Source organism: Musca autumnalis, unplaced genomic scaffold (genome assembly GCF_047663935.1).
Source record: "Musca autumnalis isolate F117 unplaced genomic scaffold, ASM4766393v1 scaffold_1, whole genome shotgun sequence".
In the NCBI taxonomy this organism is placed as follows: domain Eukaryota; kingdom Metazoa; phylum Arthropoda; class Insecta; order Diptera; family Muscidae; genus Musca; species Musca autumnalis.
The window spans coordinates 310,370,964-310,387,195 of record NW_027411644.1 but is presented as its reverse complement, the minus strand read 5'-3'; the positions used below and the strand labels follow the sequence as shown (position 1 = coordinate 310,387,195).

The 16,232-nt window shown below is 38.0% G+C and overlaps 1 long non-coding RNA gene across 1 annotated transcript; it reads left to right on the top strand.

Moving 5' to 3' along the window:
- Window positions 1-2,774: 2,774 nt before the first annotated feature.
- Window positions 2,775-15,370, top strand: LOC141389942 (uncharacterized). Its single transcript, XR_012409233.1, has 11 exons — window positions 2,775-2,911; window positions 2,980-3,988; window positions 4,054-4,372; window positions 4,445-4,617; window positions 4,675-4,943; window positions 5,005-5,310; window positions 5,380-5,598; window positions 5,672-5,838; window positions 6,431-6,572; window positions 14,826-14,912; window positions 14,981-15,370. It is a non-coding gene; the product is annotated as an uncharacterized lncRNA (long non-coding RNA).
- Window positions 15,371-16,232: the final 862 nt, after the last annotated feature.

Here is a 16,232-nt window from a genome sequence, read left to right as displayed (position 1 = left end):
CAGGGCGAAGAGAAGAGTATTACGTCGCATCAGATCTCTTCCTGCCGAGGAGGAACCACCACAGTTTACAAAGGATGATGCTTCCAATGTCATCAGGGACGCTAAATCATGCAACGCGTTGGGCCCTGATGGAATCTCCATGGTAATGTTGAAGCAGCTGGATGAGCCGGGAGTGGAGTATCTCACTAAAGTTCTCAACTTGTCGCTATCCACCCTCATTTTTCCCGAAGTCTGAAAAATGGGCAGGGTGGTCCCACTACGGATGCCCGACAAGGATGCCAGCAAAAGTGAATCGTACAGGCCGATTTCGCTTTTGTCGCCCGTAGCAAAGACCCTTGAGACCTTAGCCCTCCCCAGTATCAGAAACAGCTATCAAGTTGCCGATCATCAGCTGCGCAGCACGACAACTGCGCTGCACGCCATTACCACACATATTTGTCAAGGACTCAACCAGAGACGGCCGTGCGATTGAACAGTGATGGTGGCGCTTGTCTTATCAAAAGCCTTTGACACAGTCAGGCACTCCACGCTGTTTGAGGACATTGAGCAGACAATCCTCCGGCCAAGCTTGAAACGTTGGATAGTCAATTATATGTGTGGACGCCAGTCGTACATGGAATTCGTCGGTCTGTGGTAAGCTATGTGGCGCCAGTTTCGTCCCCGGTATTTTATGATACGAATTGGAAAAAGATTCAAACCTGCCAGAAAGCCGCCCTGAGAACAGCAACAGGGTGTCTCCTCAAGTCTTTAGGTGACCATCTACATGAGGAGGCAAAGATTCTTCCAGTAAAGAAACACAATGAAATGCTTTCGTTGAATTTTCTACACACAAAATTTTCAACGGTGGCAAAATGGTAATGAATTCCATTTTTCCATTTTTTTAAACGCTCTATAGGTCGCAATTTTGATCGAATTGTCATGAAATTTTGGGACTTGATGCGAGTGCCACAGCGGAAAAAGCCAATTGGTGGTGGTCGGATAATATTCAGGGGTCGGAATGGACAACAATTCATTTGGAGCAAAATTCAAAGTTTTATTCGTTTGCGAACATCTAGGCTTCTAGTAGGGTATTTCAACGGTAATGCCTATCATTAGTTACGCCTTTACATTAGTTACGCTACATGTCGCAATTTTTATCGGATAGTCACGAATTGTTGGTGGGGTCCAGAGAAAAAGAGGCTCCCAGAGAGAAGCACATTGAATTTAGTGATATTCGGAAAATATTGTTTAGCACTGAAAAGCGTATGCACAGGGGTAGTGGTATAGGGTATCACATAGTCGGCCCCGTCCCCACTATACCCTTTGCTCACTTGTTTTTGTTTTATTTTTTTCTTATACCCCATAAATATTGTAAATTACCTACCAACACTTAAGTCACCCAAAAAGGGTTAATTTACTTGGTTTACCAGCCACATATCGATAATACATTTTAATATTTACATGGCAATTTATACGGGTTAAGGTAAATAAATACCAATTGAATGAATGGTACGTACACCCGACACATTGATTGTCCTTTAAGTAAACACAGACACACAAATCCAGTCATACATACATATTAAATAGCATGCAAACAAAACATACATTTACAGTCTACGAACTATGCCACCGCGAAATATCTGACCAAAAGTTATACAAAAATCATTTCAAATAAATAAAATAAAACAACATTAACACAGTGATATATAAATTTTAATTAAACATTAATTTAATGATGTTGTTGTTGTTTTACATATATTTTTCACATTAATTTTGTAAAACATCAAAAAAATACTTTTAATTACTTGACACACTCTTTACAAACGGTTCGTTTGCATATAAATTGAAATATCATTTGTAAAGCATACTTTTAGGCCTGATTTTTTTATTGGAATGAAATGACTGTTATCGAATGTGTAATCGATCGCTGTGCCAAAAAATTAATCGTTGCCACTTATTGGGTTTTATTTTTCATTCTTTAAGCCACTTTTTAATGTGATATTGTGTTATGAACCAGCCTAAAGCGGCCCTCTGGTGGCGATCTGACTCGCTCAGTCGTGGCAATTTCTTTCAGGGGGTTCTCAACCCTTTCCACCAAAAGTCCTAGGGGTCTAACAATCCAAAGGTACAAATTACTAAGACAGGACAAACACAACATAAAACAACAACACACCATACGCACATGACCGGGGAACTTGGTGACTAGTGTTCCCACACTCAGCCCTCCCAACCTTGACCCTTTTTATCCTCACGCGTATATTTTAAAGGGCCCCATAATCCACGAACACTTACCTCCCTAGCAACTTACATCCCAGAGTCCTCTCTCACAAATAAAAACCTTAGCAATTCATATTAATCCACACAGTCAAACATAAATTTCTTTTATTATCATAATTAAACGACTTAAACCTAACAATTAAAACATAATCAACAATGTCAAGAACTGAAATTTTAACCCTGAATGTTTCTATAACGTGAGAACAATAATTAAGACTACCAACCAATACGAATAAGGATACTATTAACGCCAAATCTGGCCAATTTATAGACAAAGAAATATACCTTCCTAAACGAGCTCGGTTAGTGGGTTTTACTGGACGTTATCATATAGTCCATATATAAAAATAAACCTCGGCAATTATTCCCTTCGTATTCTTGGGGGTAACCCTACTCACTTATCCAATTTGCAGGTGTTAAAAAATCCTCACAGAAAAAAATTAAGCTTATATACTAATATACTAACTACTAACAATCACAACTTAACTTACTAACACCAATTATTTAGTCTTTAGGTAACTTTAGCATAAGTATTAATGAATTGTATTTTTTTTTTCTTTTATTTCAGGTTGACATGGTCATCACCTAGGCGCTCATGCGCTTTTCTCGCCAGAGTGTAACAGCGGTTTGGCGGCCGCACAGTAATTTATGGTAGGTACGTATCTATTATTACTTCTATTACCTCAAATCCGGATACTTATAGAATGTCTGTTTTCATTTCAGGTTTTTATATTGTTTGCGTCACCAGATAGTTTTATGGCCCAACTGGCACTCCGATTACTCGGGATCCAAAAATCCAATTAGCAATTTGAGTTCGAATATCGGCATAAGATTAAAAGATCTTGGCGTAAAAATTCCCCTGACTTCCTCCACGCCAGTACCTGGAGGAGTCAGTATTCTCTTTGTTTTGGCTGCGGTTATCCCTGAACTTGGCGATATCTTTAAGGAGCAACAAAGAGACAAACATTGAAGCATCTATCTACCGTATAAGCACTCTTTACATTACTTACATAGGGTTGCACGCACAAAAGAATAAATATATTTAACACAACCAACCAAAACACAATAAATAAAATAAAAGCTTTGCTTAGTTCTTTATATATGTATTTGAAACTTTCCACTTTTTTCATTGGCAATGGGATTTTGTTTTTTTTTTTTTTTTCGTTTGACGACTATAAAAGAAACAATGGTTTCTTTACGAAAACTCAATGGCGATTAAAAGTGCTATTTTTCGCCGTTATGCCTTTTATAGGGCCGCAAGCAGCAGCACTTTTCCACATTTTCGCGCATTTTCCGACATTTAGTGGTTTTCATTTTGTCCGCAACTACAGACCCCTATAGTTCCCTGTAGGGTTGTATTTGCTTTCGGGAAAATTACGTTACGTGTCTGCAATAATTGGTTTTATCAGTGGCATCACTGGCTATCTCTACGTATGAGCCGGCCGTTTCATATATCCGGTTCGCTCAATTTTTTTCTTTGCCGGCCGCAGCCTACACCACCCAAGAAAAAAACGCTGCCAGTTCTTTACACATAAAAAATCACATTTATTTCGTTCTACATTCCCCGCAACAAAACTTCACCGTTTTCGCGAAAATCGATGAAAATGGTGATGTGCGGGGTTTATTAATTCAACGCTTATAAATTTGCCTACAGGATTTGCCACAAGTGGTGGCCCACGAGGTTTTGCCAGCAGAACGTATAGAAGGAGTCACCTTGGGAAGCCTTTCATTGGTAAGTCATTAGAAAAAGTTATTTTCTGCATAAAATAATTAATATTATTTTCTTTTCAATTACAGGCAAAAAAATCCCATCTTCCTAAAAAAAAACTCGTGGTTGCTGTTTGTATGTACATATGTATGTTTGTGCGTACGCACCAGAATATTCGTAGCGTGTTTTCGCACACTCACCAATGTACATACATATGTATACGGGTAGACACCGTTACAGTTCAAGTGTTGTCTCACTCCACTGTATGCATATGATGGTAGTATTTCTTAAAACACACATAAGTTTATGCCTGTGTAGGTGCACAGCTGAATGGAATGTTTCATTCACTCAGACCGGTTTACAGAAAGGCGTCGTCGTTGCGATTATTCATTTTACTAGAAGATATTGGTGAGTACAATTCGTCTTTCATGTTGTCCAATTTATAGTAATCCATAACGTTGTCCCTTTTTTCTTTACCAGGAATGAGGCCCTGCTTCATTGTTTGTCGTTCCTTGTTTTTCATATTACTCCGATGATGCTCGAACTACGATATGGACTATAATCTTTAGGCCACCTACCATAATTGATCCACTACCTACTGCCTTTGAACTAAATGGATAGAGTGGAAGGACATATACCCCACATTGGTGCCGGTATGGTTCCCTGTTAATTAATGTAGCATGTATAATATTTCCCATTATCTCTTGCAGGTTTCCGTATCCTAGTCGCTCTCAAAGTTTCCCTCAACTAACTATGTGGAATATGTCGGCGATTTTTTTTTTTGTATCCGCTTACAAATTGTTTTGTCGAGCTTTACACAAGAGGTCCCATTCGGGGATGGGTTGTAATGTTCCCGGACAAGTATCCAGGTGGACAACCAACTTTGGGAGATGTTACGTACTGTTTGCATTCTGGATACTACCATTAGGGATGGATGCAATCGTTAAAGATTCTACCAGTATGACTAACGGAAGGATAGGTAAGTACGCGAAAACATCTTTCGCCGCATGGAATAATTAAGAATTTTCTTTCGTTTACAGAAAAACGTGTTCTTCTCCATTGGGACAGATTCGTGGTTGCAGTTTGTTACACATATGGTTGTGAGTACACACCAACAAAAAAATGTCAACGTCGTTTTGGTACCCGCGCCGACGTACCTACATATGTATGTAACAGGTAGACAGCTAGAGTGTTGTCTCACTCCATTGCCTGGCTGCGGCTTTCAACTGATGGCAGAATTTCTTCCCACCCATTAAGTTGTACATGTGTATGTGGGCTCAGTTGAATGGTGTGTTTCATTCACAATGACTGGCTGAAGAAAGATGTATTCATTTGGACAGATGATGGTAAGTAATTTCGCAACTTATGTTATTCAATTTTAGCAACCAATAACGTCCATATTTCTTCTTTTCCAGGAATGGGGACTTTTTGTTCTATTTGCCGTTAAAATTTTCCCTATTTTGTTCGGGTTATGGCAAAACAAGACATTGGCAAAAGTTTTGTTTTCCGGAAAAATTATGATTGTTGGTCTGATTTGATGAGCCTACATTGCCAATCCTAAACCACCTATGCCCTGTATACTAAAGAAAGAGAGTGGAAGACATGGAGCGATCTATACCCAATACATGGAACAGGTACCAATCTGTTTGTTTATTCATGTAGCATATTTTTTTAACAAAGCCAGGGGGTTTTTTTATTTGCTTGCAGGTACCTGGTTTATAGTCTTTGTTAACGTTTCCCTCAACTCCATAAGTTGCACATGTTGGCGATTTTTTTGCATATGAACCCTGTTCTCCATATTCAATGGATATTGGATGGATGATGTATGACCTTTTTTCCGTTCAAGGACGCAAAATGATTCCCACGTAATACTGGTGAGTAGGTGTTTGCATTTTTATGGCTAGTGATGTGTGTGTTTTATAAGTGAGAATGTGCCATGTTAAATTCCAAATGAAGGTGTTTTCACAAAAAAATATGATGGGGTGACTCACTGCTTACGAGGTTTTTCATCAGTGTGCAGATTATTAGGGTCTATACCTTCACAAAATATGATCCAAGGAAATATTTTCAATAAGAGCAAATACACGTACGAGTAAAGTAAAAAGTGCTTGATATGATATCGAAGTGGTAACGTAAGCGCCTGTGACACAAATTCGCTGATCAAATAGATCTTTACTGGCATATATGGTGTTCGATACTTTACATATTTTACGTGTTGTTGTGAACGTGCTTGATTATAATCATTTCCACTGTTAGGTAGTGGAATTTTTATAGGTCAATTCTGTATTTTACTTTCTTACGAACATTCATGTTGTAGCATGAACTGAATTATAATTGAATTTTCGTGTTGTGAAGAATTTGGATGCTGCTTTTTTTTTTTTTTTTTTTTTTTTGAATATAAAATTTTTATTTGAATAGTTTTCATTTTTATTTTAATTTCACTAATTCATTTCTGTAATTTCTTAGGTGATGCATGCTAATACATTTTCAATGGAATAACATGGAATTGCATACCCACACCATTTATCTGCATTCACCATAAATTTTATACGTGCACCTGTATCATTTGGAGGAAATCAACGCAAAAAAAAAGGTCATAACTATTGAGGTGAGTTTAAAATTTTCAATGCATATCAATATTAGACATCCAACAGGATTATGGTGGTGTGAAGAATTGCGTGCAATAGTGATAAACCTACAGTGCATATGGAATCGTTTTGAATGACGATTGAGTGTAGAATAATTTGTGACATTAATCTTATGTCCAGTAGTGGAATTTCCGTGGTTGTTGATTATTATGGTACGTTTACATTTACCTACACATTCTACCCTAACCTCGTAATTATTGAGAGAGAAGCACTCGCCCCTAAATCAATCCTGAGTATCTTCCCACGCGACAAAAAAGAATTAGACAATATAAATGACGTATTTTCCGCCACCATTTTCCTTCTTTTGTATTATTTATTTTGCATGCTTTATTTGTTTCTTTTATGATATCTATATTGGCCAACATATACAGATATTTTTTTGTGACTAAATTGTTCTCCCTTAAAGTGAAAAATAAATTTATTACTGTTGATTATATGGCAGTGTAAAAAAATAAACCTTGTTTGGATTACGTGGAAATTTGTTTAAGGATTTAGAACCTCAGTCTCCCGAAAAGTTTTATTTGGCAGGCGGACATCCCGATATTATGTTGGACTTATCAAGGACCTGAACATTTTAGGCTGTTGTTGGGGTTTAGTATTGATGACTGCAGAAAGGTTTCATAGTTATTACCATTTTATCCAACCTTATCTACCAGCAACATTCTTCTGAGTTCTTTGTGAATTTTGTGGTTTGATTTTGTTCGGTCTACGTCTATTCATCCCTTTAGGAACCCAACGTGGGGAACTCCCACACCCTGACATCTCAAAAGCCGGGCATCAGGTTTATTTCTAAAACAGGTCACACCCTATCAAATTATGAGATCAATATTTGTAGTAGTATGTGTAAATTTTTAAGAGTGAGTGAGTTTTATGTATTGCGGAAAATCAAAATAATTTTGATTTCCAAAAGTTAACGCCAGTCAATCCGAGGAATACGGTTTATTTTCAAAAATAGTCAAATAGTAATTTTGAAAAACCAGACCATTGTGTTTGTGAAGAGAATAAAAATTAATTTCATTCATTTTTAGAGGAAAATCTAAAGATTTCGGTTGTAGATTGAATGCTTTGCTCGCACTTTTCAAGCACACATGTACAGAAGGAGTTCACCGGCTGGACAAGCCATTTTGATCCTAGTCAATATAAAGAAATAAAGTTGTGAATAATTGTTAATAATAATCAAATGCAAAAGGCAAAAAAATGGACGCACACAGACATACATTTTTTTAACCTAAATTGCACCTGTATATTATATCACAAAATTATTGCACTGGTTACACTTCTATATGTTGGCATAGAATTTTTTTTTTCTTTTCAATTATTCAACTTGTAGGGATTTTCGTCCTCCGGCGTTCTCTTAGTGACAAATATAAAATATATAACAAAAACAATAATTGTTCATAATAATTAACTGCAAAAAGGCAAAATAAAAAAAAATGGACGTTCACAAACATACATTTTTTTAAACCTATATTGCACCTACATTACTAAATCACAGAATTATTGCACTCATTACACTTTTATATCCTTGGCGTGGAAATTTCCCAACGGTCTCCCCTGTAGGGTTTCTAGTTCGTACATGTTATTGCCGATTGGCCGAACGATTCTACATTTGAGAAACTTTTTAGAAAATTTCGCATTGATATTATTTTTGAAATCGGACAAGACATGATTTCTCCTGAAGACTTCTTGTCCCGGGAGAAAATTCACTCGGCGTGCTCTCTGGTTATACCTTTTTGCGCTGTTTTCATAAGCCTGGTGCATATTGTTTCTTATCTTTTCACGCATAATTTCTAACTTATCATTTTTACTTAGCTGCTGAATTTGGTGGTCAGTAAGGGATTTTAATCTTTTAGCTAGTTTATAATCTGTGCCACTGGTAAACATATTATACCCAAATAGGGCAAAGAAGGGGTTTACTCCAGTGGCAGAATGCACGGCGGTTCGTAGGGCTTGCTCTATTTCTGGTAAAAATAGGTCCCAATCGCGGTGGTCGCTTCCTACATAGGTTCTTATTGCCGCGAGTACGGATTGATTTACCCGCTCTGAAGCGTTGGACTGGGGAGCGTAGTAGGCAGTTGTTATATGTTGTATTCTATAGTTTTTTATCATTTCCTCGAATGTTTTTGATACAAACTGCTTCCCGTTGTCGCTATGTATGGTCTCCGGGACGCCAAAATTATGAAATATATGGTTCTCTAGGAAATGGACAACATTCTGAGCGGTTGCCTCCTTCATGGCCTTCAAAAAGGTAAATTTGGAGAAATGGTCCACCACGATAAAAATGTATGCATTGCCTTTTTTTGATCGTGGATACTTTCCAAGGAAATCCACGTACAATTTTTGGAAGGGTCTTTCGGTAATAACTTCGGAGCCTATAGTAGGGTTCAGGTGTTGGTTCGATGATTTTGTTTCCTTACAAATATCGCAATTTCTTACATATTGCCTGACTTGGGAGGTCATTTTAGGCCAGTAGTATAGTGTTCTTAATCGTGTTAGTGTTTTATTTACGCCTTCATGAACGGTATTGTTGTAGTTGTGGGCCTTCTCTATAAGGACATAAGTTATATCAGTTGGAATCCACAACTTCCATTCGAATTCAACTAACTCTAGATCCACGTTCGGCATCCGTTTATAAATTTTACCATCCTCTACTCTCAAATCTGGCAAGGCTTCTTTATTTTTGAGTATGGTCTCTCGGAGATCTACATACTCTTCGCTCTCAAAGGCAGTTGTTTCAAAATCCAATAATTCATTATCCGTGTTCATTTCCTCTACAATCAAACTGGAATCAGCAGGCATCCGGGATAAGGTGTCTGCCACCACGTTTTCAGATCCCTTCCGATGTTCGATCGAGAAATCGTAGGTCTGTAGTTGTAAGGACCAACGTGCCAGTCTACCACTTAAATCCTTGAGGGACATTAGCCATTTTAGGCTCGCGTGGTCCGTTATGATGGTAAATTTCATAAGCTCAATGTAGGGCCGGAATCTTTTCACCGCTAATACCGCTGCTAGGCATTCTTTTTCCGTTACCGTGTAGTTCCTTTGACAGGGATTCAACTTTTGTGAGAAGAATGCAATAGGATTTTCTTCGCCCACATCATTTTTCTGAAATAAAACAGCACCTATCCCGTACTCCGATGCGTCGCATTGCACATAAAATTCTCTGCGAAAGTCGGGATGTTTGAGGACAGGTGCTGACGTCAGTGCTTGCTTGAGGGTTTCAAAGGATTCTAAGGCCGACGATGTCATCTTGAATTTCTGTCCTTTTCTCAGAGTATCAGTTAAGGCTGCGGATATGGACGCAAAATCTCGGATGAATCTCCTGTACCATCCGGCAGTGCCGAGGAAGCTTCGGACTTCCCTCGGGGATTTTGGTACAGGGATTTTTAGTATAGCGTTGAGTTTCTCCGGATCTGTTTTGAGGCAGCCATTGCCAATTATAAATCCTAGATATTTTAGTTCCTTGAAACAGAAGAGTGATTTTTTTAGTCCAATTGTCAGGTTGGCTTTTTGCAGACATTCGGCGACTTCCCTCAGTAGCTTAATATGATTCTCGAAATCGTTTGCAATAATTAGTAAGTCGTCCAGATAAATGAATACGTTTGACTTCAGCCTTCCCGGTATCACCTTATCCATTAACCTGCAGAGTCTTTGAGCCGCATTACATAGACCAAACGGCATTACCCGGAATTGGTATAGTGGTCGACCTGGAACAGTAAAGGCTGTATATGGTTTTGATTCATCCTCCAGTTCAATCTGCCAGAAGGCATGTTTCAGGTCGACGCTACTTATATAATGGGTTTGGTCTATGCGGCTCAAGATACCGTCTATGTTCTGCAGGGGATAAGCGTCTTTGACGGTCAAAGCATTCAGTTTTCTTGCGTCTAAGCAAAATCTATTTTTACCTGGTTTTCTAACGACTGTCGTACGATTGCTCCACGCCGAGTCACTTTCTTCAATGACGTTTAGAGCAATCATATTATCTATTTCCTTATAAACAATTTCTTGGACCGCAGGTGAGAGAGGGTAATGCCTATCCTTCACTGGATTCGCACCTTCTACCAATTTTATGGAGTGTTTTTCTAGCTTTGTGCACCCCAGCCCTTTCTCTTCGAAAGTAGGGAAACTTTTTATAACTTCCTCTAGTTTCATTCGTTGATCCACAGTTAGGACGTGCATATTTTCATTTTCGTTGTCGGAAACACTGTGCATTTTCCTTTGTAAACTTATATCAATTTGTTCCAATGGAAATATGTGTGGCGCTATCTCGTAAATTTTCCAAAAGTCTGCCCCCAGATATAAGTCCTGCTCTAAATCGGGACAAAGAAATAAAGTCATGTTGTGGATTTTATCATTGTATTCCACATCGAGTCTTACTTTTCCTAGAATTCGATGCATCTGCCCAGAAGCTGTGCTGACGTTCGAAATATAGGGACTGATTTCTAAACCTAATTCTTCTACAATCTCACGACAGTGTTTCCCTAATATGCTGACGGTAGCACCGGAATCTAGGAGACCCTTAATGGCCTTTCCTCCGATACTCACAGTCGCATAGGGTCTGGGATCTTTATCCTGTTGGAATTTTGATATCGCTTCTGCCACCGATTTTTTTATTATTTTGTGTTCCTTTTGTTTTTTTCTTAATTTTAATATTTTGTTAAACTTCTTGGTTGGTATATTCGGGTTTTCGTCGATACTCGGAAAGGTTCCTAGGGATTCGCTAGTTTCCGGAATCTTTTCCTCGAAAATTCTGGCTTTAATTTTTTGGTAATGTTCTTCTCTTATGTTTATGGGTAGATAGTGACGTATTTTAGGAAATTCCTGTTCTTGGTTTATGATCTTTGCTAAGTTGTTTGAGGATTCAGATTGGCGGGTTGTTCGGTGGAACGATGGTTCCCCGCTGTAACCATGTTCGCCCTCCCGTTTCCCGTTCTACAATCAGCACACTTCGGGGTGATTGTGTTCGGTTTTCCGCATTTGAAACAAAACCTATTCCTTTGGGATGCGGTGCAGTCCCGAAAAACATGCCCAGGGACTTGACAGTTCCAACATTTTATCGTGGTATTCATGGCGGCTACATCTATTACGTCGTCGCCTTCCTCGACTATGGGACTATTGGCTATAAGATCCTCTTCTTGTATAGAATTTATTTTAAATGGTCTGCTACCGAAAGGTGGTGGTACTGGGGCTTTATCCCTGCGGAAAAACGTACGTTCAACTTCAAGGCACTCCACTCTAAGCTGTTCGAGAGACGAGACTGGCATGGAATACACTATGCTGGAAATATTTTTCTGTAGGTTCTTCTTTACCAAAGAAATAATTTCATATTCTGCCACCGACTTTTCCAGTCTTGCCCTCATCAAATTGATGTCATGAAAGAAGGCTTCTATTGATTCCCCTGGTTGTTGTTTTCTTTCCAATAAGTCTCGCATCTGCTCGAAACAGGTGCGCCTAACTTTAAACCTCTCCAGTAGTCCATGCTTTAACGAATCCCAATCTGCAATATTATCATTTTTTTGCTGTAACCAGAACCAGTCATAGGCTGGACCTGATACTAAGAGATGGAATTCGTTTAGAATGTCCCCCCATTGCAACCTATAATGGCGTTGGAAGTACTCCAATCTGTACACAAAATCTTCCACCGAAAGACTATTGGGTCTACCTGAAAAATTCAACCCAAATTTTTCTACCCTGATCCCCTGGCTCGAAGTCTGCATATACGATGGTATGATTGGATTACCACGATTCATGTTTATGCTACTTTCAGTATTAGTGGGGAAAATCTGAGGCATAGTGTTATAGTTGGGAGATGATTGTGTAGGATTTAGTGGTGGATCCCTACGCGCATCTATTGATATTTTTGATATTGCTTCACTCAACTTATTTATGACGCCATATACCTTTTCCAATTCTTTGGCTACGCTTTGCTGTACCATGTTTTGCATGTTTGCTTGAGCGTGGTTCAGGCTTTGGTGAACTAAACCACGCACCAAGTTGTCAACCTCAACTGGTTGATTACTTGCCTCAGGCTGATTTGGTAATTGCGGAATATTACTTTGGTGGTAAATAGGATTAGTCGGATTTGCGGTTTGCGGAATATTAATTTGGTGGCTAATTGGATTAGTGGTTGGTAAAATATTTTGTGTTATTCTGGCGGCAGCGCTAGTGCTAGGATTGGTATTAAGGATGGACCCCGATAGGTCCCTAACTGAGGGGTCGTTATTGGTTTTAGCTTTTCCCATTTTTGAACCTGTTGGCTCTTTCTTTTGCTTTGGTACTGGGGACGAAATAGAAGTTCTGCTCAGATCAAAAGTTAAGGATCGATTTCTTTTGCTTCTATTTCTCCTATTTGCGGCTTTGGCGCTCATGAGAAATTTTATATTATTCTCTTAAAGTTTATTATTGGTGATTTTATTATATATTTTTTTTTTTTTTTTTTTTTTTTAGGCGTAAAATAGTGGAATACTTTGAACTTATTTTACTACTTAACAAGAGTTACAATTAGTTAGTCTGCAATAAGTTAGTTATGTCAATATTCGACTACTCTAGATCAGTTAACAGTACAAAAAAAATTAATTATTTATTAGTTTAAAAATAATTAGATATAGTTATCTCAACACAAAACTAGTTTTCAATTCACTACACATAACATATATGAGAGGATCTTGGATGTGTTTTCAGCTGCCAGTAGGGTTTAAGTGTGTGGTTTAAATTTCGGCAGAAAAATTTTCTTGTTTTTAGGTGTCCTTACAAGGCTGTCATGGCGTATTGATAAGACGGATTTAGAACACTACATTTAGGACATTGAATCTTTAAGTATATTCACACGACATTTAATTCGTTTTTCGTTTCGAAATAAAAGATCGTGTTTTAAGGATACTATTGTACAGTACAGCCTTTGACAGCTTTTGTCAAAACAGATACTGCACATTCACCTCCTTCTATACCTAGTCTATTGCAACTCTACGAACAAAAACAACTATGAAACATAAAAAAACACAGGTCATGAAACAATACAATCTTTGTTACAATTAACGAACAAGAGCTATTGAACTAGACCCTTTTGTATGGACTAAAATATCCTACTATCCTAATTATCTAAACTATATATTGCACTTTAATCACAGATTTGTTTCAAATATGTGGATACAATATTAGTTAGCTATTAGGGAAGGCGATATTCCAGTTTAAGCTATTACACCCTATTGTCTATTGTTCTGTGTTTCGGTGTTATTACACAGTATATTTTCATGTCCTCGCCACTTTTGGTTTTTTAGCGCTGAAGTTTTGCGCAGAACTCGTGCTGGTGTTGTATTGCACTTCACATTTAGGGACGATAGGACAAAAATGTTTTAGAAATTGGGCGCCATATTGTTATGAACCAGCCTAAAGCGGCCCTCTGGTGGCGATCTGACTCGCTCAGTCGTGGCAATTTCTTTCAGGGGGTTCTCAACCCTTTCCACCAAAAGTCCTAGGGGTCTAACAATCCAAAGGTACAAATTACTAAGACAGGACAAACACAACATAAAACAACAACACACCATACGCACATGACCGGGGAACTTGGTGACTAGTGTTCCCACACTCAGCCCTCCCAACCTTGACCCTTTTTATCCTCACGCGTATATTTTAAAGGGCCCCATAATCCACGAACACTTACCTCCCTAGCAACTTACATCCCAGAGTCCTCTCTCACAAATAAAAACCTTAGCAATTCATATTAATCCACACAGTCAAACATAAATTTCTTTTATTATCATAATTAAACGACTTAAACCTAACAATTAAAACATAATCAACAATGTCAAGAACTGAAATTTTAACCCTGAATGTTTCTATAACGTGAGAACAATAATTAAGACTACCAACCAATACGAATAAGGATACTATTAACGCCAAATCTGGCCAATTTATAGACAAAGAAATATACCTTCCTAAACGAGCTCGGTTAGTGGGTTTTACTGGACGTTATCATATAGTCCATATATAAAAATAAACCTCGGCAATTATTCCCTTCGTATTCTTGGGGGTAACCCTACTCACTTATCCAATTTGCAGGTGTTAAAAAATCCTCACAGAAAAAAATTAAGCTTATATACTAATATACTAACTACTAACAATCACAACTTAACTTACTAACACCAATTATTTAGTCTTTAGGTAACTTTAGCATAAGTATTAATGAATTGTATTTTTTTTTTCTTTTATTTCAGGTTGACATGGTCATCACCTAGGCGCTCATGCGCTTTTCTCGCCAGAGTGTAACAGCGGTTTGGCGGCCGCACAGTAATTTATGGTAGGTACGTATCTATTATTACTTCTATTACCTCAAATCCGGATACTTATAGAATGTCTGTTTTCATTTCAGGTTTTTATATTGTTTGCGTCACCAGATAGTTTTATGGCCCAACTGGCACTCCGATTACTCGGGATCCAAAAATCCAATTAGCAATTTGAGTTCGAATATCGGCATAAGATTAAAAGATCTTGGCGTAAAAATTCCCCTGACTTCCTCCACGCCAGTACCTGGAGGAGTCAGTATTCTCTTTGTTTTGGCTGCGGTTATCCCTGAACTTGGCGATATCTTTAAGGAGCAACAAAGAGACAAACATTGAAGCATCTATCTACCGTATAAGCACTCTTTACATTACTTACATAGGGTTGCACGCACAAAAGAATAAATATATTTAACACAACCAACCAAAACACAATAAATAAAATAAAAGCTTTGCTTAGTTCTTTATATATGTATTTGAAACTTTCCACTTTTTTCATTGGCAATGGGATTTTGTTTTTTTTTTTTTTTTCGTTTGACGACTATAAAAGAAACAATGGTTTCTTTACGAAAACTCAATGGCGATTAAAAGTGCTATTTTTCGCCGTTATGCCTTTTATAGGGCCGCAAGCAGCAGCACTTTTCCACATTTTCGCGCATTTTCCGACATTTAGTGGTTTTCATTTTGTCCGCAACTACAGACCCCTATAGTTCCCTGTAGGGTTGTATTTGCTTTCGGGAAAATTACGTTACGTGTCTGCAATAATTGGTTTTATCAGTGGCATCACTGGCTATCTCTACGTATGAGCCGGCCGTTTCATATATCCGGTTCGCTCAATTTTTTTCTTTGCCGGCCGCAGCCTACACCACCCAAGAAAAAAACGCTGCCAGTTCTTTACACATAAAAAATCACATTTATTTCGTTCTACATTCCCCGCAACAATTGTGAACATTTTAACTGCTCGGTGACCGACATTGGCCGAAAAAAGTAATTGAAGGAGAAACGTATGGTACAGTATATTGGTCTGTTCCAAAACTGCAAGGATCTACTAATGTTTCCAAATTAGAAAAAAATTTTATTGTTGTAAAAATTTGTAGATTATTGCAGGTTCTGGAAACAAAATTATGTTAACTACAGGATAGATACTTAGACTGCATTTATGTATATCAGTTCAAAATTCAGGTTGTAGGGATGTTGTGTCATGTATATTATACCATCTGCCTTAATACTAAAGAGCTCGTGTGCACGATAATTCTGAAAGGGAGTAATTGATCCAATCTTTATAGATATCGTTCGGAGATAGGTTTTGTCCCTCGCGTACCTGCCCACAAATGATTTATATAA